Source organism: Rhinatrema bivittatum, chromosome 5 (genome assembly GCF_901001135.1).
Source record: "Rhinatrema bivittatum chromosome 5, aRhiBiv1.1, whole genome shotgun sequence".
Lineage (NCBI taxonomy): Eukaryota > Metazoa > Chordata > Amphibia > Gymnophiona > Rhinatrematidae > Rhinatrema > Rhinatrema bivittatum.
This window is the reverse complement of record NC_042619.1, coordinates 162367947-162394890: the sequence shown is the minus strand read 5'-3', so window position 1 is coordinate 162394890 and position 26944 is coordinate 162367947.

Below are 26944 nucleotides of genomic sequence, written 5' to 3'. Positions count from 1 at the left end.
TCAATAGTCTGCGTAAGTCATCAAAGTAGGCCCACAGAGATTTATGCTAGTATTTTATAAACTGTAAATTACCAATGTAAATTACTTTAAATAATAAAGTAGGCCTTCCTGTAAAGAAGATTATGTTCAATTTAAGACCACACTTTGTAGCACAATTTAATCATTGTCCGCAATATGTAATATTTTTGGAAATGTTAAAGGCTCCCACTCCCATCCAACCCCACCAAAACCATCAATCATGCTCCCAACATTTTATGCCCCCCACCATGAACATGCACACCCCTCTGATCTGTGATGGGAGTGCTCTCGGTATTCTTAACTCCTACCCACCTGTGATTAAGCTCCCTCTTTGATTCCATTCCCCATCCTAATCCTCACCCCAGTGGCATAACTGGGGAAAGACGTGAAGGCACAATGCCAGTACTCCAAATAATAAAAACAATCCTTACTTACACTGGGAAAAAAGGGTTTCCACATTGTAATCCAACTGCTATACCTACCTGCCTAAGAACATGGATCCTCTTCTCCTTTATCTCATCATCCTACAGAAAAGCATGGAAGCAGTCATAAAAATTGTGACAGTAATCATAATACTGAGTTGGGGAGCTTCAGAAGGAGAAACAGCAGGTGCAATAGCAAAAGATCATTAGTTGAAATGATAGGAGAAAATGAAAGTAACAAAGACAAATAGGGTTCTTCTTCTGCTATTTTAGTTTTTGATGTTTGTAATCATAATAAAAATGATGTTAGGGATGGCATAGCTAATACAACTGGAGCTACAATCAGGCTAGCATTATTTCTGAGCAAAAAATCTATGTTCGCTCTTTTCTATTTAGCTGTCTGTATGGCTCTACCCAGTAAGCTTTTTTTTAAAACAAAATCTGTGAGGTCTACATTTAGCAGCATTTAGCCAGATACATTTTGCAGTATCCAGCTAAATGCCAAATTTTTAATATTTTGGGTACTTATCAGCTTGAGGTCAATATTCAAAGCAAGTTCAGCGCTATTTAGATGCAAAATTCTAACTTATCTGACTAAGTAATAGCCACTGAATATGAGACTACATGCAGCAGCCAACACATAGCGGTTTAAGTCACTTAGGCCTGGATTTTTCAAAATGTACTAAATATTGCATGCAATAGGAAAAAGGGTGTTTTTTATGGTAATAGGCAGTTTATCACCTAGCCATAGCACCCTCACACTAGATAGGTATTTATATCTCTATGGGAGGCCCACCTAGTAACTCGAGGTGAGGTTTAGGTATTAGTGTAGGGTTTAGGGGCCACTTTGACAGTTAGTAGGATAAGTTTTCTGACTACCTTTGATATCTGGCTGACTCTGGTCATGCTATAGAACAGTCCTAAAGTTATCCAGATAAACTTATTGGGCTATCTTTATGATAGCTGGTGATATTCACAGGTGCAGCTACACCCTTGAATATTCCTCCAAAGTTAGCTGGATAAATTTATCCAGCTAACGTTGCAATCCAACCAGTCACTGAATATGGACCTCTATGTAATCCTCCTTTGATTCTTGAAAATTAAGATTTGAGAAAACAACTGCTGTTAGAAAGTTCGGATTTTTTTCCTTACATTTAAACCCTTTTCCATTTTTTTTTTGTTTGCCATATTTGCTTTTTTACGATCAGTTTTTCTTTCATTTTGCATTTTTTGTCATTGTCAGGTATGCATTTAATATAGAATATAATTATCATTTTTATTCAACAGAGAAAGACATCCATTTTTTTTTTTCAATTATAAGGACTATGCTTAGTGCTTACCAGGTCAAACTTTTATTGATCTGCCATAATGCTTCCATCAGTGATTCAGAATGTTCTCTTTGATATAGCATGTTCAAAAACTGGTCAGCCTTGCAGGGATTTTCATCATCATAAAAATGTAGATGGAACTTTAATTATATTTTGCAAATCACTGAGCATGGATTCTTCTTAAATATCTTTGCAAAATCCCAGTGCATAAATTGTCTCCATGTTGCTTCATGGTTTGTCTTATACTTCAGAGAAGCCTATTCTGTTTCATCTATCATTAGAGATGAGGACAGTGACAGAGTGATGTGAGGAATTGTAAGCATAACTCCCAGACATTGGGATAATTCCCCAACAAGGTTCTTTCTCACTCATACTCATAAAGTGACCCAGACTAAAAGGCTGATGTGGAGAAATATTTTGCTCACTATTTGCAAAATATTAAAATATTTCTACCTGGTAATTAAATAGTGCATAAAGGTTTTCTACAGGAAATTTCACAAAAATATAAATAAGCTGCTCTAAATAAATGTACATTACAGTAGCTAATTAGGTACACATTTGAATCTATTTTCCACTCTATGCATTAAATTATACTATTTGCAAAGGAGAATGTTTTGCAAAGTCTGCTTTGCATAGTAAAATGTGAATATGGTGCGTGCTATTTGAAATAATGTGCCCTATTTGCCATTTTAGCATGCAAAGTAGACTTTGCAAAGTTGTTCTCCCTTTTGTACATTGGTCTCCAGGTATTTTAAGGTTGTTTAAAATCCTTGTATGAAAGAAGGTTTGGATTCCTTTTAAAAAAATCATGTTCTTCTTTAATTAGCAGTGTATATAGATCACTAACAGCTCAACAATTTATCTAGGTCAGAAGTAATCATCCCTAACTGTTTAAAACATTAGACAGTAACTTTAAAACAGCTGCGCGGGCAAACATGAACGCGCATATGCCAGTTTGCGCCCATGGATGCAGCTATTTTATGTGCACAACTTACAAAATTGGCTGGATGTGTGTAAATGTGTGCATCATTTTATATGGATGCGTGCATGTGTCGCTTCTACCGTGTAAGTAGGGGGATTTTTATCTATGTGCACAGATGCAATTACCAGTTAAACCAGTTTGCTCCCATTTTGCCCAGTTACAGAATAAGACTTCCTAACCCCCTAGGTTAACTAACCTCTCTTTTACCCTTCCTGCCCCAACCCTTAAAACCCCACGTAACCTAGTGTTTTTGTTTTATAACTTACACACCATCTACCACCCAGGAAAAAGATCTAGGCATCATAGTGGATAATACTTTAAAATCATCAGCTCAGTGTGCTGCAGCAGTCAAAAAAGCAAACAGAATGTTAGGAATTATTAGGAAGGGAATGGTTAATAGAACGGAAAATGTTATAATGCCTCTATATCGCTCCACGGTGAGACCACACCTTGAATACTGTGTACAATTCTGGTCGCCGCATCTCAAAAAAGATATAGTTGCGATGGAGAATGTTCAGAGAAGGGCAACCAAAATGATAAAGGGGATGGAACAGCTCCCCTATGAGGAAAGGCTGAAGAGGTTAGGGCTGTTCAGCTTGGAAAAGAGGTGGCTGAGGGGGGATATGATAGATGTCTTTAAGATCATGAGAGGTCTTGAACGAGTAGATGTGAATCGGTTATTTACACTTTCGGATAATAGATGGACTAGGGGGCATTCCATGAAGTTAACAAGTAGCACATTTAAGACTAATCGGAGAAAATTCTTCTTCACTCAATGCAGATTAAGCTCTGGAATTTGTTGCCAGAGGATATGGTTAGTGCAGTTAGTGTAGCTGGGTTCAAAAAAGGTTTGGATAAGTTCTTGGAGGAGAAGTCCATTAACTGCTATTAACCAAATTTACTTAGGGAATATCCACTGCTATTAATTGCATCAGTAGCATGGGATCTTCTTGGTGTTTGGGTAATTGACAGGTTCTTGTGGCCTGGTTTGGCCTCTGTTGGAAACAGGATGCTGGGCTTAATGGACCCTTGGTCTGACCCAGCATGGCAATTTCTTATGTTCATATATTCTTATAAGAGTGTTAAAGTTACGCGGTAGGGGACCTTGACGTGCACTTGTGCATGTAAATACCTCCGTACTGGTTTCCATTTTTTATTTCCAGAATATTCATCCCCTGCCCAGACCACATCTATATCTGCACCTTGTTTGGACTTTTTCCTTTCTGCGTTTACTGTGGATGCTTCTTAAAATACGTGTGCTATGCTCCGGCCCAAAAAACGCACATATCTCCCTGATTTGGCAAGCTTAGAGGTAGATTTTATAACATGCACACGCGGAGGCAGGCGCAACTTGTGGAACAAAGGTTAGGGGGGTTTAGGTACGTCTGGGGGTTGGGTTAGGGAAGGGAAGGGAGGGGAAGGTGCGGGGGGGGGGGGGTGCGGAGGGAGCAGTAAAAGCCATCGGGGCTCCCCTAGGGCTTGGCACGTGCAAGATGTACAAGTGTGCATCCCTTTGCGCATGCCGACCCCGGATTTTATAACATGTGTGCGGCTGCGTGCGCATGTTATAAAATTGGGCGTAGATTTGCGCACACAAATCTACATCCATGCGTAGGTATTAATATCCGGCCCTGTGGTCATTCTGTTAGGGTTGTGGACCCTTGGGCCGGTTGGAACAGAAGATGGCACGCTGTGGAGAACCACGGCAGGTGTCCCAACCGGGAGGCGGCTCGGAGGGCTCAGAGAAGGCTTCAATACAGAGACACGGTGGAGTCCTATGCGACCAAGGACTCAGCGAAGGCTGAAAGGACGGACGACGTTGGGCCCCGGTGACTGACGAGTCTTCACCCTGGAAGCCGGTACTCCCCCAGGAGGAGCCCGTAGGAGTCCAGCCGCTGGGACTTTTGGAGATTCGCCCTGGAAGCCAGAGCCCCCCCAGGAGGCGCCCGTAGGGGCCCAGCCGCTGGGACATGGGTGAATCTTCTGGGCCAGCGAAGACCAGGAAGACAGCTGAGTCGGAAGCCAGGAGTTGGAGGAGAAACCAAGCCAAGGATGAGGCAGAAGACAGAGTCGTGGACGGAGCCGGGTCGAACGCCAGAGGTCAGAGGCAGTACCAAGCCAGGAACAGCAGCCGAAGACAAAGTCGGGGATGGAGCCGGGTCAGAAGCCAGAAGTCGAACGTCGAAACCGGAACCAAGGGGCGGAGACAGGAGACGGAATCAGGAACAAGCCGGGTCGAAGAGAGAAGCAAACCAAAAGCAGACAGCAACTAGCAAGTCAGGAACTCCTGAGAACCTTGTTGCAAGGAAAGGATCTGTCCCAGCTGCAGGGTAATATACCCTGCAGCGTCTGACGTCATCCTGGAGCTGTGCTTGGTTTTCCCGCGCTGGCCCCTTTAAGAGGCGAGCCCCTGCGCGCGTGCCTAGGGGGCGGGGCCAGCAACGGGGAATCAATGGCGTCTCCCTCGCAGTGGAGACGCCACGGCAGGCCTCGGAACAGGCCTTGGAGGCCGAAGAGGAACTCGTATGGGCCGGGCTGGCCCCAAGGTGGGTGGAGGGACTGGGGTACAGCCCGGTCCCGCAACACATTCTCCTTGTCAGGTTCATATATTAATGCACAAATGAATATTCTTAAACATGAACAGCACTTTTTTGCAGTTAAGAATAGGGATGTGAATCGGGCTTCGGACGATTGAAAATATCGTCGATATTTTCAAAATCGTCAGAAATTGGGGGCTCTCCCAAAATGATAGGAAAACCCCACGATATTGATCGTGGGGCTTCCCTTATCGTTTTGGGGGAGGGCGGGAAAACCGGCACACAAAAATAACCCCTAAACCCAACCCGACCCTTTAAAAGTAACCCCTTAGCTTCCCCCAAACCTCCCGACCCCCCCAAAACCTTTTTACAGGTACCTGGTGGTCCAGTGGGGGTCCCGGGAGCGATCTCCTGCTCCGAGCCGTCCTCCGCCCTTACCTTGTGACAGGGTATCCGTGTCATTGGCTGGTTCCTGTCACATGGTAGGAGCACTGGATGGCCGGCGCCATCTTGTGCTCCTACCATGTGACAGGGGCTGACCAATGGCACCGGTAGCCCCTGTGACATAGTAAGGGCAAGGCTATCGGCGCCATTTTGGTTCCTGGCACCCGATGGCATGAGTGCAGGAGATCGCTCCCGGACCCCCTCTGGACCCCCAGGGACATTTGGCCAGCTTGGGGGGGCTTCCTGACCCCCACAAGACTTGCTAAAAGTCCAGCGGGGGTCCAGGAGCGACCTCCTGCACTCGGGCCATATTGCCAGTATTCAAAATGGCGCCGGTGCTACCTTTGCCCTCACTATGTGACATTGAGGGCAAAGGCTAGCCCGGAGTGCGAGATCGCTCCCGGGACCCCCACTGGACCACCAGGTACCTGTAAAAAGATTTTTGGGGGGTCAGGAGGGTGGGGGAAGCTAAGGGGTTACTTTTAAAGAGTCGGGGTGGGTTTTTTGTTTATCGGCTGGGCAGCCGATAAACAAAACGCGAACGGGCCTGATGGGAAAAAACCAATATGTGAATCTGAACTGGAATCCGAACCAATTCCGGTTCCGATTCACATCTCTAGTTATGAATGATCTACAAAATGCTTTACTAAAGATTTATGGCATATGGCCCTAGGAAATGATTTTCATAGAAAACACATGGCAATTTTTACTTTTTGCAGTACTGTTGTGAAATAGTGGGGAACAATATCCTTACAGTATTTAAAGAAAAATGTATTATTGTTAGATGTAATCTCATTATATAGTTTTTGAAAGGAGGGTACAAAACAAATCTTCACAAGTTAATCTGTACTTCCTTGTTCATTTTGTTATCATATGAATGTGCTACTGTGTGATTTTCAACATCATATAAATGCAGTATATTTGTTGTCCTATCATAATGCGGTGCTAGGAACAGCAGGTATTTTTATGTTTTTTGATAGTAATTCAACACAGCATGATACTTGAATATTTATAGATTTAAATAACTATTATTTTCTAAGAAGACATCATTGCATAACATTAATCTGCAGATGCATGTTCAAATTGCAGCTGGATAAATTGAAAAGAAGTGGAAATATAATAAAATTGGTTAGTACTTAGAAGTGCATAGTACTTTTAAGTGATGTAACTTAGAAGAATAAAAGCCATCATTTAAATATGTTTATTTTAATTAAAATTGTGATCTTGATTCAGAATTCATTTTGACCTTTTGAGGATAAAATCCCCATTAATCAACACTCAACTAACCAGAATCTTGTCCAGGCCGCGGTTTGGAGGGAAATGATAGGAGAGATGGTGTTGGATTACAGAGTAGAACAGCTTTCTCTGTTGTGTTCTGATTCTATCCACTCCAGCATCATCTCTTCCCTTCCTGTTTTCTGCAAGGGACATTAGAGGAGGGGATGGGAAAGGAAAGGAAATGAAAAGATGGTAGAGACTGGATTAAGTAGCTGAGTACCTTTGCTCTGCTTTGTTATGAGCAATGTTCACGCTAGTATCAATCTCCTCCTCCTGTTCCCTGCAAGAGACAAGAGGGAAGCAAAAATTACCCTCCGATAACTTGCATATTTGATTAATTGGCACAAACTAATCCCCAAGTGTGCTGGATAATTGGGCTTTTATTCTAACTAGATATATTTGGACTTGTACAATTATAGATGCCAAAAAAATGTGAATTGATCATGAAGTCCTGTCACATTGTAGGAGCACTGGATGGCCTGCGCCCTACTCGGCCCACCCATGGGGCTGGTCACGGACCACGACATGGCTTGCCGCGAGGCACCAGGACATCTTGAGGAACAGGAACGAGGTGCTAGCTTTCAGGAGACTCAGGAATAGGGTAAGGCTTTCTCACAAATTCAGGAACGAGATGCAAGGCTTGCATCACGAAGCGCCCTACTCAGCCCACCCATGGGGCTGGTCACGGACCACGACTTGGCTTGCCGCGAGGCACCAGGACATCTTGAAGAACAGGAACAAAGGGCTAGCTTTCAGGAGACTCAGGAACAGGGTAAGGCAGGTAGCTGCAGTACAGGCAGTCTATAGCAGGGTTTGCGGCACACCGGCAGCCTGAAGCAGGGATTGCTGCGCACCGGCAGCCTGAAGCAGAGTATGCTGCACACCGGCAGCCTGTAGCAAGGCAAGGCATCAACTGGACTGGAACACGGGATCGGATTGGAAGACAGGCCAAAGGAAGGAACATGTACAGGCAAACATCAGGGCTGGTACATCAAGCAGACATCGGGACTGGAACAGCAGGTAAACATCAGACGAGACGAGAAGCTCCAACAAAGAACGAGTAACACTGGACCTTGCAGAAGGCTGGAACTCAATGCAGCTCCTGGAACGAGGATCACAGGAGTGACCAACTCCTTGCGAAGGCAACATTAGGCTGGAAGCTGGGCCCTTTAGTAGGGCTGATGATGACAACGCCCTGGGAGGAGCCAGCAGGGGGCCACACCTGGCTGGCCCTAGAAGAGGAGTAGAGAGGCGCGCGCCCGCGCCCTAGGAAGCTGGAGAGGCAAGCTGGAAGCTGGTGGCATCCTCCCGGCCACGTGGAGGATCCAAGAAGACAGGCAAGCAGCGGGGCAGGCCTGCCCTGAAGCTGGAGAGGTGGCAGGCTGCTTTAGCGGCTCCCAGCCGCGAAGACTGGAGCAGGAGCGAGGTAAGCTGGCTGCAGGCACCAGCAGGGACGGCCTCCCTGCTGGGCAAGGACCCAGACAGCAGCACGGGCACCGGCAGGGACGCCTTCCCTGCCGGCCGAGGACCCCGGGAGCGGCAGAGCACGCCGGGGAGAGACCGAAGCAACAGCGGGGGTCCCGACCGCGAGGGAGAGCTCGCGGCGGGTCAGCCCCGCTGCAGAGAACAGAAGGCAGATGGAGGGGGACCCGGAGGCCGTAGAGAGGCAGGCACAGCGGCAATAGCATCAGCGGCCCGACTGGCCGCACGAGGTAAGAGCCTGCCCGCGCTCCTCACGGGCAGGATCGCAACAACATTAATGCAAAATATGTACATATTAATCATTAGAAGAAATAGGGTTAGGTATTGTGGGCATTAACAGGAGTTAATGTGTATTAAATCAATGCTTGTCTTAAGCTTAATGCCCATGAGCATTCTGAGATTTAAATATATTTATTTTTGCTTCAGGTTTGCATAAATCCTTGATGGAACTTTGTAATTGTATATTAAGTCTTATTATTTCTTCTAGGTTTTGATATTATCTCTAAAGAAAAAAACTCAAACTGGCCTTTATATGGCAGTTGACTGTCATGGAAGCCCAGAGCTTTGACCTCAAGCTACTAGGTGACTCTGATAAATTGGGGAAATCAAGTCTATAGAGCTGGATTCGTACACATGGATTACAAAATGGATCATTTGGGAATACCAAATAGTACCAAAAAATGAAGGATGAAGCTAAAATTCTCTCACATGCAAATACAAGAAACACCAAAATAAGGGAAACCATATAAATGAAATAATTAATGAAAATAGTTTACAAACAATTTGCAATAGCTTTGTAAACTATTTTCATTAATTATTTAATTTATATGGCTTTCCTTCATTTTGGAATGCCACATTTTTCCAGGCAGTTCAAGGGTTGTTGAGCTGGTGCAGTGATCTCAGTGGGAGATTCCATGAATAATTTTTGGTTAAGTAAGTTGCCTGTCAGTATTCTGAACCTGGAATAAACCTGAAGTGAGTAATGCAATTGGACTGTGCATAATTGCTTGGGACTAAAATCATCATGGGGTAATTTTGTAGAAGCCTGCATAAGAAAATAAGAACATAAGAAATTGCCATACTGGGTCAGACCAAGGGTTCATGAAACCCAGCATCCTGTTTCCAACAATGGTCAATCTAGGCTATAAGTACCTGGCAAGTACCAATAAAGCTAAATAGATCCCAGCCACTGATGCCAGTAATAGCAGTGGCTGTTCTCTAAGACAAATCGATTAATAGCAGTTAATGGACTTCTCCTCCAAGAACTTATACAAACCTTTTTTAACCCAGCTATACTAACTGCACTAATCACATCCACTGGCAACAAATTCCAGAGTTTAATTTGCATTGAGTGAAAAATAATTTTCTCTGATTTGTTTGAAATGTGCTACTTGCTAACTTCATGGAGTACCCCCTAGTCTTTCTATTATCTGAAAGAGTAACTAACCAATTCATGTTTACCCATTCTAGACCTCTCAAGATTATAAAGACCTCTATCATATCCCCCCTCAGCAGTCTCTTCTCCAAGCTGAACAGCCGTAACCTCTTTAGCTTTTCCTCATAAGGGAGATATTCCATCCCCTTTACCATTTTGGTTGCCCTTCTCTGTAGTTTCTCCATCGCAACTATATCTTTTTTGAGATGTGGCAACCAGAATTGCACACAGTACTCAAGGTCTCACCATGGAGCGATACAGAGACATTATGACATTTTAAGTTTTATTCACCATTCTCTTCCTAATAATTCCTAAAATTATGTTTGCTTTTCTGACTGCTACAGCACACTGAGCTGATGATTTCAATGTATGATGCCTAGATCTTTTTCCTGGGTGGTACATCCTAATCTAGAACCTATCATTATGTAACTTCAGCATTGATTATTTTTCCCTAAATGCATCACCTTGCACTTGTCCTCATTAAATTTCATCTGCCATTTGGATGCCCAATCTTCCAGTCTCACAATCCTACAATTTATCACAATCTGCTTGTGATTTAAGTACTCTGAATAATTTTGTATCATCTGCAAATTTGATTACCTCATTCCTCGTATTCTTTTCCAGATCATTTATAAATATATTGCAAAGCACCAGACCAAGTATAGATCCCTGAGGCACTCTACTGTTTACCCTTTTCCACTGAGAAAATTGACCATTTAATCCTACTCTCTGTTTCCTGTCTTTTAACCAGTTTGTAATCCATGAAAGGACACTGCCTCATATTCCATGACTTTTTAGTTTCCTTTGAAGCTTCTCATGAGGGACTTTGTCAAACACCTTCTGAAAATCTAAATACACTACATCTACTGGCTCACCTTTTCCATATGTTTATTAATCCCTACAAAACAAAGATTTGTAAGGCAAGATTTGCTTTGGGTAAATTCATGCTGATTATGTTCCATTAAACCATGTCTTTCTATATGCTCTGTGATTTTGAACTTTAGAATAGTTTCCACTATTTTTCCTGGCACTGAAGTCAGACTTACTGGTCTATAGTTTCCTGGATTGCCCCCCAGAGCCCTTTTTAAATACTTGGGTTATACTGGCCACCCTCCAGTCTTCAGGTACAATGGATGATTTTAGTGATAGACTTCAAATTTTAACTAATATATCTGAAATTCATTTTTTAGTTCCTTCAGAATCCTGGAGTGTATACCATGATTTGCTACTCTTTAGTTTGTCAATCTGGCCTACTTCATCTTCCAGGTTCACAGTGATTTGGTTCAGTTCATCTGACCATCTCCGGAACCAGTATCTCTCCAGAATCCTCATTCATTTAGTTTTTCTTCAATGGCCTTATCTTTCCTAAGAGCAGAAAATACAGCCATAAGTTATACCAATTTTCAGAGGAAAGCATGAGCAGATCTTCCTATTTGAAAATAATGCCATCAGAGCTTCATGCTAAATTTTGCTTAAAAATGTTTCAAAAAATGGTGCAGATCTTTGAAACTGCATAAGTATGTGCAAAAGTACAAACTCTTCCCTAATCCTACTCCTTGGAAAGCATTTGCTCAATTTTGGTGAACCTATGCATGAACTTGAAATAATGTGAAATTTATGGGAAAATTGGTTCTTACCTGCTAATTTCCGTTCCTTTAGTCCCACGGATCAGTACAGACTCCTAGGTTTATTCATCCTTGCCAGCAGTTGGATACAGAGAAAGCTTCACTGACGCTGCTTGATAAGCCCTGGTGCCACCTGCAGTACCCCAGTATTAATCTGTACCCAAGCCAAAACATTATGTGCAAAAACTTGATAAAAACTAGTAAAAAACTTGTAAAAATTATGTAAGTTGTGAATAAACGAAGAAAAGAAGTATGCCGAAAGGATTACAGCTGAGCGGAAGACTCTCCCCGTCCAAACCGGGCGGGTTCTGGACTGATCTGTGGTATTACAGGAATGAAAATTATCAGGTAAGAACCAATTTTCCTTTCCCATTTTCCTTTCCCTGTATGTACCCAGATCAGTCCAGACTCCTGGGATGAACCAAAGCTTCCTAGAGAGGGTGGGACCTGGAGAGTCCCACTCGCAAGACACTTTTTGCCAAAAGACCAGGAGTTCAGATCCCCCAAATCCAATCAGTAATGCCTCGCAAATGTATGCAGTTTATACTAAGTCGCTACTCTGCAAATCTCCTGTGGAGACACTAACTAAGCCTCCGCCCATGAAGCCGCCTGAGCCTGAGTCGAGTGGGCTTGCAAACTCTCCGGAACCTGATGGCCCTTGATAATAAGAACATAAGAACATAAGAACATAAGAAAATGCCATACTGGGTCAGACCAAGGGTCCATCAAGCCCAGCATCCTGTTTCCAACAGTGGCCAATCCAGGCCATAAGAACCTGGCAAGTACCCAAAAACTAAGTCTAGTCCATGTAACCATTGCTAATGGCAGTGGCTATTCTCTGTACCATGAGACTGTGCTGTAGGCTAAAAATTGTGCTGTGTTTTCATTCCAGGCTATGCACTTTGATCCACTTCTATGTTCTACTCATTGGTTTTTCAACTCTCATTTTCCGCTTGCTTCTCTGGGCTTCCAGCAAAAATTGGAATTGGCCTCTGCTGGGGGCCATGAGTCTTCTTTCATAACTAGTCTCGTTTCCCCACCCCATCCAATTTTTTAACTCTTGCCACCCTCCCATTTAGCTCAGCCATCACCGCCAACAGTCCTTGGCCCCAGCTCTCTCTGGAGCCAGCATGCATGCACCCCTGAACCTGACCCTGATTTCCAACTGGAACTTAAAAAAAAAAAGCTATCCAAATCTTAGAAAATGTACAAAGAAGGCCCACTGAAGTAATAAAAGGGACACAGGGAATTGTGTACGATGAAAGATTGTCCAAACCTGGGGGGCGGTTAGGAGCTATTTGCTTTACAAAAATGACCTTCAGGAGGAAATTTAATTACACTGTACAAATATATTACTGGACACTTCGGGGATCTCAGAGATGATCTTTTTACCACAGCAGTTATGGGAAAAACAAGAGGTTTCTTTTCAGATTAAGGGCTAATCGAATTCGCCACCTTCAAATGAAGGAATTTTTTTTACTTATCACCTGCTAAAACCATGGAACATTTTGCCAGCAGTAGTTATGGCTACAACACGAAATCAATTTGAAAGCAAATCAACTGGACATGTTTTTAAAGTAAAAAAAGATATTGGTGGGCAAAGGCGTGTGGTCTTCAAGAGATACAGCGGATCCCCCAGGAGACCTGGCCAGACAATGGTTGACATACGGGTGCAGCCACAGAAGCCGCTATTGCGTTTGCAACACTGGAAAACTGCAGGGAGACAAAGGCGCACATGGGATCTCCCGGTGTGGCTTTTCCTCCTCTCCTCAGCATGTCCATTCTGAACAGAAAGTGAGTGGAGCAACAGCTGCAGGGACAGCTTGCACATGCGTGCTCGGTCTCCCTGCTCCGGTTCTTTTTTTTCTGCTGCCACCTCTGTAGGGCTGACATCTCGTGACACCATTGCCATCACAAGGCCACTTCCTACAGCAGGAGGGGAGCAGGGTCAGTGGTGCAGAAAAACCCTGGAAAGAGAGAGAACCAACAGGTGAGAGTGGAAGCAGCTGCAAAGAGAGGCTGGAGGGGAGAGGGAGAGAGAGAGAATTTGGAGATGGGAGAGTGAGGGAAGTATTGATTTATCTGAATTGTATTCCACTTTTCGGTACTTCAAAGTGGATCCTATTCAGGAGTAGCGGCAGAAAGCCCATGAAGCAAGACCAGCCAGCCAGGGCCATGACCCACAAACCGGGGCACGGAGCAGTGGGATGCCAGCTTCTACCCTATGCAAAAACCCCTTGGAGATGTGCGGAGAGGGTAATGAGAGGGATCTCCTCATTTTGCTGTCTGTTACTGCAATACTGAAGATGAAATGCAAGGCGGGCAGGTTGGAACTGGGAAGAGAAGCAGAGGCAAGAAGTTTTTTGGTTTTTTTTTATCTTTCCCTGGATTATCAGGTAGAAAGAGCTGTTAGGCAATCAGAAGGCTGGACTTCGAGCTTCCTTCCACCTAACCCAATAGCCTCCTTAAGCCACCTTGCAATGGTTGCTTTGGAGGCATGAGTACTTTTCTTTGATCAGCTCCATAAAATGAAAAGATGATCCGATGTCCTGAAATCATGAGTAACCTTGAGATATCGTAGCAAAGCCCTGTGGACATCCAATAACTTAAGATCTTGAGCATGCAGCACAGAAGCATCCAATTCTGGGAAAGCTGGGAGCTCGACAATCTGATTAACGTGGAAAGCAGAGACCACCTTTGGAACAAAAGAAGGAACCGTACGCAACAAGACTCCTGAATCTGATATTTGAAGGAAAGGGTCCCTACACAATAAAGCCTGCAATTCCAAAATCCTCCTGGCGGAACAGATGGCTACTAAGAAGACAACCTTGAAAGTCTAATCCTTAAGGCTCACTTTCCTAATTGGCTCAAATAGAGTGTCACACAACACTTGCATTTCTTGGTAATGCCCTGATGATTTATGTAAGCTACTGTCATCGCATTGTCCAACAGAACCCTGACCGAGCAACCTTGAACCAGAAGGAGTAAGGTGAGGAGTGCCATCTGCACTGCCCTGGTCTCCAACTGATTGATAGGCCATGAGGCTTCTTCTAAAGACCAAGTGCCATGGGTTGACTGCGGTTTGCAGACTTTCCCCCAACCAGAGAGACTGGCATTGGTAGTAAGAACCACCCAATCTGGAATCTCCAGATTGATGTCATGTTATAGATTGGATGACTGCAGCCACCATGAGACTGCTCTGCGCCGACACATCCAGCAGAACCGGTTGATGAAAAGCCTCCCACAGAGGATTTTCCTTTCCAACAGAGCACTTTGAAGCGGTTGCATATGCACGAAGGCCCACGGCACTAATTCCAGCATGGAGGCCATCGACCCCAGTACCTGCAAAAAATCCCAGGCTCGGGGTACCCTCAATGCCAACAAGTGCCGAATTTGTGACTGTATCTTGGCCATTCTCTCCTCCGTGAGAAACACCTTGCCCTGCCTCATGTCGAAACAAGCCTCGAGGTAGTTGAGTATCTGCGATGGTTTTAAGTGACTCTTCACCCAATTGACCACTCAGTCGAGAGACTCTAGCAGATGAATAACTTTTTGCACTGTGGTCCAGCATCCATCTAACGACTTCTCCCGAATCAGTCAATTGTTGAGATAAGGGTGCACCAGCACTCCCTCGCACCTGAATAGCTGCCTCCACTACCACCATTACCTTGGTGAACATGCGGGGAGCCGTGGCCAGCCCAAAGGGGAGAGCCTGGAACTGGAAATGCTGACCCAGCACTGCAATTCTCAGGAAGTGCTGGTGATCCTGACGAATAGGGATATGAAGATACACCTCTGTCAGATCCAGGGAAGCCAGAAACTCCCAGTTGCGCACCACCGCAATCACTGAACGTAAAGTCTCCATGTGAAATCGTAGGTCCTTCAATGCCACATTTACTTCCCTGTGGTCCAGAATGGGGCAAAATGTGCCCTCTTTCTTTGGCACCATGAAATAGATGAAGTTTTCAACCATGCCCTGTTTGTGCGGAGGAACTGGGATTACTGCCCTTAAGACACGCAACCTGTGCAAAGTCTCCCGAATTGTGTGACGCTTTTCCAAAAACCCGCAGGAGGAGACTAGGAACAGGTTGCAAATGGGACACGCAAACTCTAACACATAACCATCTCTTATCATGCTGAGGACCCACTGATCCTGCATAACCTTGGTCCACTTCCTGTAAAACCACACTAGACAACCCCTGCACAGGGAGAGAACCAGCCTTGCTTAATTGGGAGGCCTTGGCCCCTGTAGCTCCTCCACCCATGGGAGCCCTGAAGGTCTGACCCCCAAGCCATACCTCGAGGCTGAAAAGGTTTGTGCAATGCTGCAGAACCTCTAGATGGATGAGACCTTCTGCTGTCCCTAAAACACGACCAGGACTGTAAGGCCTGTCTATTCCTAGGCTTATTCTCCAGCAACGTATGCACCTTTGTTTCACCCAACTGTTTCATCAGCTGTTCCAACTCCTCCCCAAATAACAGGTGACCCTTTAAGGGTAACGGACATAACTGGGACTTAGAAGACACATCCGCAGACTAATTAAATAGTCACAGCAAACACCTGGCCACTACAGCAGAACCCATAATCCGAGATAACGTGTGCACCAAATCATAGAGAGCATCCACTACATATGCGATGAATGCCTCCACGTAATCTGCGTTAGAAGCCTCGGAACCTGGTTGTACTTGCCCATCCTGAAAATGCTGAACCCAGCACAGACAGGCCCTCTGCATAAAACTGGAGCAAATGGCGGCAGGCAGCCCCAAGGCAGCCCCCTCAAAAACCCTTTTGAGATGAAGCTCAAACTTCTGATCCTGAACATCCTTAAGATCTGTGGCACCTGCAACCAGAATAGTGGTCTTTTTAGTCACCAAGGAAACCATCGCGTCTACCGTCGGAAATGCAAAAAGCTCCAATGTTTGCTCAGGTAAGGGATAGAGTTTCGACATTGCTCTTCCCACCTTTAAACTGGAGTCTGGGGAATTCCACTCATGCTCCAATTGCTTTACGGACCTGTGATAGGAAAAGGTGGTAGGAGGAGCCCTAAGGCCATTGAAGATAGGATCCACCCTATCTGTCTCCGGAACCTCCTGAGGGGCCTTCAACCCCAGCTCCTTGAGAACCTGAGGGAGCAGAAAATTTTGGGGTCATCTTCCTTTAGAACCGGAGGGGTCCCCAGGTCATCTCCTGGATCTATGTCAGGAGGCTCCTGAGCGCTCCCGACACTGCTATCATATCCCCAGAGGGGTCCGAGACCTCTTTCCTCTGCTATCCCTCCTGGGCACAACAAACACTGAACCCCAGAGGGTCTCAAGTCTCATGACTGATTGGGTCCTGCCGCAGAACCTGAAGGTGGGGGGCATGGACTCTGAGATGCCAGAGCTAACAGTGGGCATCCCAGATCCTCCTGCTGAGCCAGATAAGCCTGGTGAAGCAGGAGTATAAAATCAGGAGAAAATGGGCAAGAAGCTGCAGCAAGGCAGGGGTCTGATCTCCCACAGGTCTCGAAGGTAGCTCATCTTGCCTATTAGCCGCTACTGAACCCACATGCCCTTCTAAGTGACTCGGGTGGACTGGGAAAGCCATGGAGGGATATCCCCCTCCACCTCTGAACATGGCGGTGCGTGCAAATCAGCACCCAAAATGGCCGCCGTTCCTGTCACGAGGGAGCCGGCAGGCCCAATGCAATCGAAAGCAGCGATATCGGGCCCAACTGTGGTTGCCACACACCTCTCAATCCTCCTATGTTTCACAATCATCGGGAGGAGGGAGGGCCCTTCCCCCCCTGAAACGCACGCAGAGTACAGGCCGGCATGACTGAGATGTGCAGGGACCGCAACTCACATGCAGCAAGCCGAGAAGTAAACCATCCCCCCCAAGGCAGGAGAAAAAAATAAGAAAAAAAATAAAACCGGCACGGAGGAAAAAAAAAAGGGGGGGGGGGGGCGGACCCAGAGCCTTACCACTCAATTGCTCCTCACTGCTTGAAGAGCAGTTTTGTTTTGTTTTTTGTTAAACTTTACCAAACAGAATTCAAAAAATAGCAAGTGAATTCCCCCTCCTAAAGCTTAAGGGAGCTGTTCCAGCTCAGTTCAGCCACAAGCAAACCAGGAGAGAAAAAAAAAAAACTTGAATAAGAAAGGAGCTGAAAGCCGCCAGAGCGGCCTCATGGAGGGGAGGGATCTGGACCACCAGATTTACACCCCATGGTGGCCAGCTTGGTGGGACTCAGGTCATGGCCATGAGTGATTGAGCTCCAGCAATAACTTGGAGCAGCTCAATCACTTGCTCTTGGCCATGCCTCGGGTCTGCCAAGTTGGCCGCCATCTGCACCATTACCCCTTCCATCAAGCCCAGACTCCGGCTCAACTGGACCTGCAGAGCTAGCACAGCATCCAAGCATGCTATGATGAAAGAAGACATGCCTTCCTCCCATGGCCCTTCCTCGGGTGCTGTCTCTGCCTCCCAGAATTGGTGAACCACAGATGCTGCTTCTCCGGAGAGTCCTTGATTGTTGTCTATGACAATGACCTCCTCGGAATCCTAGGACAGGGGAGTGGGAGCACCAGGCAAATGTATGGGTGGAGATGGTGGAGGCGGGCCCGCCGCCTCCTTTACTGCCTTTGCATAGACTGCCTCCTCTTGCTGCAGAGGTGGCATTGGCGGTGCCATCTCTTCATTCTTCCATGGTGGTGCCACCTGTGTGTCGTCATCCTTCTCCTCCTCCGATGTGCTGGTGGTGTCTGAAATGATAAATATCAAAGCATCATTAACATTAAATGGAGGGTAAGGGGAACTAAAGTTAGGTGTGGGGGGAATTAGTTGTCCAGATTTATCAATTTTACACTACAGTTAAAGACAAACTGAATTTCTACCAAACTTAGAATTGCCACGAGTGACTATTTATTATTATTTACCTTATAAAAGTTATAGACTGCAAGCGTCCTACAATTTATTTTGTTGTTCATTTGCCTTTACATGACAACATTCAGAAAGTACAAATTAACCTTTATTGGACAATAAGGTTTTAACGTCTTCCAACAAAGGAGTCATTGCATGCAACAATGTACATATTCAATCACAATTTTTCCCTTTACCTTACTGGAAGCCCTGTATTACTTGCTGTACATGTGTTAGTTGTTCAGAGAAACTTACACATCCTGTCAACTGACATATTTTGCAACAATAATAAATCTGCTCTAATATAAGGGAACAAAGTACTTTTCTAGAAATAGCTGTTGGTATTAATTATTTCAATGGGCTAAGGAATTTTTTTTTTAGATTGCTGTTTTAGCTATTTCTCTGGGGTTTCATACTCAGCTGTGAATCCAAATACACTCACCATCCTGTGGCCCACACTGGGTGTGGAGGGACTGGAGCCACTCTCACTCCTCTTATATGAACTTCCAGGCCCTATTCTTCAATGCCTTCACCTGGCAGGTAAAATCATAAAACATTGGGACCTGAATTCTCCACTGTTGGAGACAGGATGCTGGATAGATCCAATATGGGATTTCCTATGTTTTTATGCTGGAAAATACCAACCAGCACTGCAGCACAATTACTTTTTAAATATTTCCTATTCTTACTTTTCAGCCATAGTCATGTAGCATTTATTAGGTATGGTCCATTAATTAATTTTTTACTAAATTGTATAAACAGTACAGAGAAAATTTTCTAAACACAAAATGAAATAATGTTTACTTCTTACTATGATACCTTTACTTAATAAAGGTCCTGCATGGACAGGGTAACCAAACAATTTCTAGAAACTTCCAGAACAGTCTACATGGACCATAAAAATCTTGAGTACCTGCATCGGGCACAGCGACTCAATCCTCGACAGGCACGTTGGACGTTATTCTTCACCCGCTTCAACTTTGTTCTACGCTATAGACCGGCCAGGAAGTATCTTAAGGCCTCATGTCTTCGAGACTACAGAAACGTGAGATGATCCCCAGTTCATCATCGAGCCATCACGTGTCCTGCTGTCCGCCACCACGGCCATCCCTCCCGGGAAAACTATGGTTCCGCCGCACCTGCGGAAACAAGTCCAGGCATGGACTCATGATTCCCGTTGCTCCGGTCATCTGGGACAATACCGGACCTTACAGACCCTTCGCCGATACTATTGGTGGCCTAAGGTCAACAAAGATGTCCAGTCCTATGTAGAGTCCTGCCAGTCATGTGTTCATCATAAGCGGATTCCAAGTTCAACCCCAGGCTTGCTTCAGCCTTTACCAGCTCCCTCGGAACCATGGACTCATCTTGCAATGGACTTCATGGTCGATCTGCTGTCATCCAGTGGGAACACTGTCATATGGGTGGTTATTGACCGGTTTAGCAAAATGGCACAATTTGTGCCCCTCCCAGGGTTGCCGTCTGCACCACAGTTGGCCCAGCTGTTCGTCCAGCACATTTTTAGACAGCATGGTCTGCCAAGGAGCATTCTCTCGGACCGAGGTCCTCAATTCACTGCCAGATTCTGGAGGGCCCTCTGCCAGACATTCGACGTCACCCTGGACTACACTTCTGCTTACCACCCGCAGACCAACGGTCTAGCGGAGAGAACGAATCAAATCCTGATGCAGTTCCTCCGCATCTACATAAATGAGAAACAGGATGACTGGGCAAGTCTGCTACCATGGGCAGAATTTGCACTCAGTTCTCATCTTTCCACTGCTACCGGATCCTCGCCATTCCAGATAGTCTATGGGAAGCAGCCACGCCCGCCGCTGCCGGTTCCCATTTCCGTCATGTCCCCGGTAGCCCAGCTCTCAGCGGACGAACTGCACCGCCAATGGGTCTCCACATGGCGCACACTGATTAAAGATAGTCAGGTGGCAAAAAGGTATGCCGATCAGCGACGGAGGTCGTACCCACCTCTGAGACCTGGTCAAAAGGTCTGGCTGAGCACCGAGTTTATTCGCCTGAAGCTGCCATCAGCACGACTGGCTTCTCGGTTTATTGGGCCATTTCCCATCCTTCAATGGATTGGTGCAGTATCGTATCAGCTTCGGCTACCGCCTTCACTCAAGATACACAACAAGTTCCACGCCTCTCTTTTGAAGCCTCTGGTACTATCGTGGACTTCCAGTATGCGTCTGACTCCCCAACCCATCGCCTCTGTAGATGACCTCACCTATCATGTCTGAGAGGTGTTGGACGTGCGAAAACATCAAAAGAAGTGGGAGTACCTGCTAGCTTGGGAGGGGTTTGGCCCCGAAGAAAACACCTGGGAACCATTGGCCAACATCCTCGACCGGGGCTTGCTTGACCAGTTCCATAGAGACCATCCATCTAAGCCCAGGCCTCCGGGGAGGCGCCCTAAAGAGGGGGGTACTGTTGTGTTCCGCGGCCATGGACAGCAACAGCTGCGGCACCCTACCTCACCCGCGGTGGAGACCCGCGGCGGCAGTATCAAGGGAAGCTGCTGAGTCTGTGCCCGTCGCACCGGTGCGGGCCTCCGGGACGGCCGCCGGACTGGGAGCCATTCCTGCTCCTCCCTCGCGGTGTCAGGCAGCCTTTCCTCCGCGGCTGAAATCCAAGATGGCCACCACCATCTTAGGGATGAAGACATGCCTCCTTGCTAGATTTAAAGGGACTTCATCCCTTTAACTACTCACAGCTCTTCTCAATGAGCCAGAGCAGAGGAAGTATATAAGGAGACTTCCTCTGCTCATTCCTTGACTTGGCAATGTCCTACATTGGTCAGGTCTGCTTGCTTCGGTGAGTCATCTTGTGCTTCGGATCTTTGCTTCTTGGTTCCTGTCTCGTCTTAGTGATTCCTGGTTCCTGACTTCGGATTGGCAAGTGGTGATTCCTGGTGTGTGACTTCGGACTGGAAAGTGGTGATTCCTGGTGTGTGACTTTGGACTGGCAAGCGACGATCCTTTGGTGTGTGACCTCAGACTGGTAAGCGACGACCCTCTAGCACTTGACCTTGGATTTCTTCTGGACCATCGTCTCCAAGGGTCCGCCTAAATCCCAGCAGCCCGGGCTCCTCACGGGGGGACTGCGGGCTTCCAGGGGTGAAGCTCCAGTTAGCCCTTGCACCAATCTCACGACTCCTAGACCTCTCAAAGGTCCACCTAAGTCTCAGTGGCCCGGGTCCCTACGGGCTCCTTCTGGGGGGACCGTGGGCTTCCAGTGGCGAAGAGTCAGTTATCTCCTCGACGTCACAACTCCTCGTCTGCCTCCACAGCCACCTCAGTCTTTAGTGCCGAGGGTCAGCAGGTAGAATCTTCTGTTCTGCCTTGCCACCCGACGGGAGAACCTATGGATCCACCTCCTAAGGTATACCATCCTCCCGTCGGTCCAAGGGTTCACAAGCCTGAGCATAACAGTTGTAAATGTGTATGCAAGAAGCACTATCCAGTTACCTTGTCAGCCACAACTGTTGGCTCTTCCAAGAGCACACTGTTTTTTTAGGATTTGCAAGATATTATCAGGCAGATTTTAAATGCCCTGCGGCTCAGCGCACGCAGGCTGCCCAAAATCGGCAGCCTTGTGCGCGCCGATCCTGGATTTTATAAGATACGCGCGGCTACGTGTATCTTATAAAATCCAGCGTACTTTTATTTGCGCCTGGTGCGCGAACAAAAGTACATGATTGCGCTATTTTTTAAAAACTACCCCTAAATGTTGAAATCTTTTCATATATCTGAACTTATGTATGTGAAATATGCTTATGGCTAGAACCACACTGTAAAAAGGAAAATGTCAAAATAAATATGGATAGCATTTTCTCAATGTGAAAAATATACTTAAATAGGGACTAAAAAGCTTATCTGAATCAAATTCATTAACTGCAATCACTGATATAAATAAACAATAACTAGCGATAAATATCGGCATGGATAAAAAATTGGATCACAAGAAGTATATGCCAGATTAAATTGCAAAAACACTTTACCTAGTATAGCTATGGTTTCAACACCAATATTATTGCTCGTGTGTCAGCAGCAGGACTATAAATAAAAAGGGGAAAAAACACTCTTAATATTGTACAAAAAATAGGAAATGTAATAAATGCAGCTTACCTTCGGACCATCATGGAAAAAAGTAATGAATAACCCGAGGTGTTTCAAAGGAGGGTATTTATGTGAAGTCTCGTGGTAGGAAGTTAAAAAGCCCGCCAAAAAAAATTCAAAATTGAAATCAGAAACAACTGTGGTAACAGCAATAAAAAATAGAAAATATTGATATAAATATATTTATTTTTGTAAAATGGTGCTGATTTGAATGTGAGTTAAATCCACATAATAAATGACTCGATCAAAGCAAAAAATTATTTTTCAAAAAATATATTCCACTACACAGACCTATCTCACTTATGTCTATTATATTAGGATGCTTTGCTGTCAGTGATTAAACATCACAATTTTATCAGCACCAATATTCATACCAGTTGGTCAGCGGCAGAACTATGAAAAATTAGCAATGGATGGCTGTTAAGCCAGTCCTTAAATTCTAAAAGATCCGCAACATTGCCTTCCCATAACAGGAATAAATCATCAATATATCGTTTCCACAGTCTAATATTTCTACTGTATTTGTGATTGCTGAGATGTATTTTCTCAAAATTTGCTATGTACAAATTAGCAATGATTGGAGCCATTGTGGACCCCATTGCTACTCCCTTGGGGCCAGATTTTTAAAGGGGTACGCGCGTAAGATACGCGCGTACCCCCCCGAATACCTGGCCCAAACTCCCCCTGCGCACGCCGAGCCTATGTTGAGTAGGCTCTGTGGTGTGCACAAGCCGCGGGACATGCATAAGTCCCGGGGATTTCCTGGGGGGGGGGCGTGTTGGGGGGCATGTTGTGGCCAGCGCATCATCGGGGGCATGCTGGGGGGGGGCGTGTCGGGGGGCGTGTCGTGGCCGGTGAGTCATCAGGGGCGTTTCGGGGGCATGGCCGCGGCCTCGAGACCAGTCCTGGACCGGACCATGGCGTGCTGGCAGCTGGCTCGGCACGCGCAAGTTACGCCTGCCTCGAGCAGGTGTAACTTGTGCAACAAAGGTAGGGGGGGTTAGATAGGGCTGGGGGGTGGGTTAGGTAGGGGAAAGGAGGGGAAGGTGCAGGGGGTGGAAGGAAAGGGGGGTAGAAGGAAAGGGGGGTGGAAGGAAAGTTCCCTTCGAGGCCGCTCCGATTTCGGAGCGGCCTCGGAGGGAACAGAGGCAGGCAGTGCGGCTCGGCGTGCGCAGGCTGCAGATTTTAGGCAGCCTTGCGCGCGCCGACCCCAGATCTTAATGGATACGAGCGGCTACATGCCTATCTATTAAAATCTCGCGTACTCTTGTTTGCGCCTGGTGCACGAACAAATGTGCGCGCGGGCGCAGATTTATAAAATCTACCCCTTGGTTTGTATATAAAATTGTTGATTAAAAGAGAAAAAATTCTTGGTCAAGGCGATGGTGGCTGGTTCTAAAACCAATTGGGTAGGTATACGGATGTGTATATCTCTGCCATAAATGGTCTGTTCAATGATCTCTATGGCCTTGTCTTGGGGTATATTAGTATAGAGTGAATCTACGTCCAATGTTGCCATAGTGATATTCTTGCAATCAATGTTGAGTCCATAAGAATAGTTATCATATGGGCAGAATCTCTGACAAATGACTGTATATTAGGCATGTGAGGGTGCAAAAAATTGTCTACAAATATGGATATTGGTTCCAGGAGCGAACCATTGGCAGAAATGATGGGTCTGCCTGGCGGATCTATCTAGGATTTATGAATCTTCGGTAGTGTATATATAACTGGTGTGACCAGATATGCAACTTTGAGAAAAGAGATTTATTTTTTTGTTAAATAATTAGATTTTTCTGCTATGGTCAGAATATCGTCTATCTCTTTTTTAATCAAGCTCGTTGGATCATTTTTCACTTTATTATAAAAATTAGTATCAGAGAGTTGTTTCTCTATTTCAGCTATATATTTTGACCTGTCCATGACAACTATAGTGCCTCCTTTATCAGCAGGCTTGATTACTATCGTCACATCTCTACTCAAGGTATTGATGGCATTCCTTTCAGATTTTGTGATGTTATGTTTATATTTAAATTTCTTTTCTTTCTCTGAAATCTCTTTAAGTATCAGCATTTCAAAAGTATGTATTATAGGATTCGGTGGTCCGCTTGGCATCCATCTGCTAATGGGTTTTACAATTGAATGATCTGATGCGATAGGTTTGGTGGAAAACATCTCTATGATTTTCAGTTTCCTTGTAAATTTAAAAAGGTCAATCCTAGTTTTAAAAGCATTGTAATTACCCATAGGTACTAGGGATGTGAATCGTTTTAGGACGATTAAAATTATCGTCCGATAATTTTAATATCATCTTAAACCGTTATGGAACACAATACAATAGAGATTCTAACGATTTATCGTTATAAATCGTTAGAATCGTGAGCCGGCACACTAAAACCCCCTAAAACCCACCCCCGACCCTTTAAATTAAATCCCCCACCCTCCCGAACCCCCCCCCAATGACTTAAATAACCTGCGGGTCCAGCGGCGGTCCGGAACGGCAGCGGTCCGGAACGGGCTCCTGCTACTGAATCTTGTTGTCTTCAGCCGGCGCCATTTTCCAAAATGGCGCCGAAAAATGGCGGCGGCCATAGACGAACACGATTGGACGGCAGGAGGTCCTTCCGGACCCCCGCTGGACTTTTGGCAAGTCTTGTGGGGGTCAGGAGGCCCCCCCCCAAGCTGGCCAAAAGTTCCTGGAGGTCCAGCGGGGGTCAGGGAGCGATTTCCCGCCGCAAATCGTTTTCGTACGGAAAATGGCGCCGGCAGGAGATCGACTGCAGGAGGTCGTTCAGCGAGGGTTCCGGCGCCTCGCTGAACGACCTCCTGCAGTCGATCTCCTGCCGGCGCCATTTTCCGTACGGAAAATGGCGCCGGCCATACGCTTATGGCCGGCGCCATTTTCCGTACGAAAACGATTTGCGGCGGGAAATCGCTCCCTGACCCCCGCTGGACCTCCAGGAACTTTTGGCCAGCTTGGGGGGGGCCTCCTGACCCCCACAAGACTTGCCAAAAGTCCAGCGGGGGTCCGGAAGGACCTCCTGCCGTCCAATCGTGTTCGTCTATGGCCGCCGCCATTTTTCAGCGCCATTTTGGAAAATGGCGCCGGCTGAAGACAACAAGATTCAGTAGCAGGAGCCCGTTCCGGACCGCTGCCGTTCCGGACCGCCGCTGGACCCGCAGGTTATTTAAGTCATTTGGGGGGGGGGGTTCGGGAGGGTGGGGGATTTAATTTAAAGGGTCGGGGGTGGGTTTTAGGTGGTTTTAATGTGCCGGTTTTGCGATTTTACGTTTTTTCGATTTTTCACGATATTTTACCCCCCCAAACGGCAACAATACAATTCCCTCCCCCTCCCAGCCGAAATCGATCGTTAAGACGATCGAGGACACAATTCACATCCCTAATAGGTACAAAGGATAACCCTTTATTTAAAATGAAAATTCATCTGAATCCAGTGTTCTATGAGAGATGTTCACCACTCAATTGTTGCACTTTAGTATGGTGCTTTTGGATTGGATTGTAATATGATCTGCCCCTGCTACTCCCCCTTCCTCTCCCTCTCCCTCTCATTGGTGGTGTGTCCCATTTCTTCTCTGGGGCCATTGTTTTTGTTGAATCCTTCTTCCAATGTTTTCCTAACTGAAAAACCTGATAAACAGGTTTTGGTTGCACTGGATCATTGTGAGCTGTGCTAAAAAGAGATGCCGATGGGTCTACATATTCGCCCTTATCACTGCAAATGCATTTCGCGCCCCTATAAATGTTAGGGCTTGTGTAAGCGGTTTCATATGAATCTTGTTATTGCATATTCTTATCTTTATTAAACCCTTGCAATGGGAAGTCATTCTTATGTCTATTATTGTATTTGTTGTTAAATTTATTATTATATTTCTCTTGTCTATGCCACGGGTAAATGTTATTATTTCTGTAGTCATTTTCATCTCTCTTAAACTTATTGTACTTATTATTTTTAAGTTCTTTTGTGAATTTCTCCAAATTAATCTTAAAATCTTCAAAAATTACATCAAAACATAGATCTTTTTCTTTAAGGTATTGAAGCTGTTGATCCAATTCAGCTTTAAGCTTATCTTCCCTTTTCTTAGCAGTCTTAATAACTAAAATCATAAGATCCAGTGAACACATTTAAAATAGCCTCCCAATTGTTCATAAAAACACTGTCCTCTTGATACATACTCGGGGGCTTGTTGATCCTTAAATCCCTTGGAATTCTCTTATATATACAGTAGTCCAATAATGTGGAGGCGTGTAATCCACTTCTTACCACACCTTTGTTAAGTTGATAGCATCTTCCTACCTTTGTAGAAAATCATCAAACACTTTGTTATCCTTAAAGAAGG